Here is a 2,591-nt window from a genome sequence, read left to right on the forward strand (position 1 = left end):
TTTTGGCAAATTAATCTTAATGTTTCTGAATCACTTGGAAAAATTACTTTTTAAAAGACAAGTCGTCGAAAATTTATTTTGCTGAATAAGCAAAATAATACTAGGGAAGGTGCCTTAATCCCCAGCCCAAGGGAGGCTCCTGTGTACCATTAGAAGTGTATCTCGAAAAGAAGCCAGGATTTTCCAACTGTTCCTGATTTAGTAATGAGATTTCAACATTGAAAACTGTACCCCGCTTCTCGGTTTAACAAAAGAGCTGCAAGGCCTAGAGAAATTAAAAGTAGTATAAAATACATATTTTTTGGTGCGTAATCTACAGGCAGCCACCATCTACTTTGCTGTTCAATTTTATTTTCCTCGCCGAGGTAGCACAGCTATGGTGGCCCCTCCTTCGCGAAATTATTTGTGTTAAATCGCTTCTATGAACATGTATACAAGTTTTAAAATCACTACGTTATATTTTTTGAAAACAAATTTTGAGAAGCCACCTTGGGAAACTACAAGAGATTAAAGTTAAATGTACAGAGATGCAAATATATCGGATATGAAAAAAGTGTTTTCAGTTATTTTTTATATTTGTAGAATACGCGCGCATATTTGGAGCTATTACTTCACCTCAGTTTCAGTACACGTGGGCGTTTTTGCGATTGGACTCTATTTGGGGACTTTCATAGCGAAGAACCCAAATTTCAAGCTCTCTATGGTAAAATTAAGGTGAGTAATTTTAATTTTTAAAATAATTACAATTTTTTTTCACACCGTATAGTGGAAGGCGGTAACAGGTTGGCTTGTGGCAGCTGCCTCAGCTTTGACCCTGGTTTATTGCACCCAACCCTGGTACGGGGGAAATCCTTACACAACAACAGAAGCGGTGGTTTTCGCATCTGCACGCAGAACTACTTGGGCGCTTTGTTTAGCGTGGGTCACCTTGGCGTGTTACGCCGACAGAGGAGGTAAGCGTGGTTCTTGGCTGATGAGTTCAGATCAAAGTTAAGGCATTTAAATTTGAATGAATTTTACTTACGACAGGAGTTGCAACTTCTATTCTGTCATGGCCCGCCTATCAGCCTTTCGTTAGAATTTCATACCTGATTTACCTAACTCACATGCCAATCCAGTATTACTTTATCGCTTCCTCTCAAGGCGTTGTGGACTTGACTCACCAACAACGGGTAGGGCTTCTATCGTAAAATAACCAATAAACTCTTATCTAAATGTTCATAAAATGTTTATGGTCGATTAGGTATTATTTTTCTTCGGATTGCTGGTGAGTAGCCACATCGTGTCCGTCAAATTGAGGATTTTCTTCGAAGCCCCAATTACCCAACTAGAAAGCAAGTTCTTCCAGTGGCTGGCAGCACACAACAAAAACAAGAAGATCGACGACGCAGAAAATAGAGGATCACTTAATAAATAAATATATGAAACAAAATATATTATATATTATTTTATATATCTTACATTTAGAGCTAAAATAATAGAATAAATAGTAAATAATTATAATAATATTTAGAACCGCTCATTTTATATGTGTACGCAGGATCGGGTAATCAATTGGATAATTATACAACTACATTTTTATTTATATAATTTTACTACCTTTTCTGTGACAGAAAAAAGATGAAATGAGCTTGCATCCCCTTTTTGGGGAAAGGAAACTACGATCCTGCCAATCTGAGCCATTTAAAGTTTTGTACCTCAGATAGTACGTACACATTAGTAAGGTCGTGTCCACTTTGTCTTAGTTATAGGTGACCTTTTCTAAGAGCAACACAGCCTAAGATACATTAAATTAAGGAAATAGAGCGTGCACAAACATTTATTTTTATTTTATATTATATTACATCTTTTTTTAATTTTACTGAAATTTATTAATTTAAAGAAAGGAACTTCGTTTAATTTGCATATAAATATTTTAATATACTGCGTGGAACTAGGGGCTGACATTTCAGTGTTCTTTTGTTTTTGTTGGCTAGCGTGGCATGAGAGGCTTGCAACCTACGCATTGTAGCCCGGCCACTTAATTAAGGCATTAAAAGTCACTAGATGACTTAGGCCTAAGGTGGATCCTTGGGTACTAGCAAAGCTGATTATTATTATTATAATGTCAGACCCCTAGTTCAACTGGGCCTATTAAAAATAAATTTGCAAATTTAACGTTTTTCTTTTAAATTTATAAATTACAACCAGCATATGGACCGCAAGAACCACACTTTCCTTCTAAAATATTTTACTGAAGTTTAAAATATATTTGGATATAAATATTTTTTTTTGTTTGTACACTTCTCAAGTTATATTAAGTTAAAATTTAGTGATCGTAGGGCACAAGTCGTTACCGATTTAGCCACTACCACTTTCGTGACAACATTTGAGAAGTACAACTAAAAATGGCCCTTTCATTCATTCAGTGGGTGATCATCTCAAGTTGAAGTAGATGCCATATATAATAGTTTCACATTGCGTTCGATATAAAACAACACAAATAAGACTTGTATTCGTTATTTGAAGAAATGGCGTATCACTATTTGCTTCCCGAAGCTCCAAATGAAATGAAATGGTGTAAATTGTTGTCTTTAAATGAAGAAGAAGCT

Source organism: Leiobunum rupestre, chromosome 5 (genome assembly GCF_980474605.1).
Source record: "Leiobunum rupestre chromosome 5, qqLeiRupe1.1.hap1, whole genome shotgun sequence".
Taxonomy (NCBI): domain Eukaryota; kingdom Metazoa; phylum Arthropoda; class Arachnida; order Opiliones; family Sclerosomatidae; genus Leiobunum; species Leiobunum rupestre.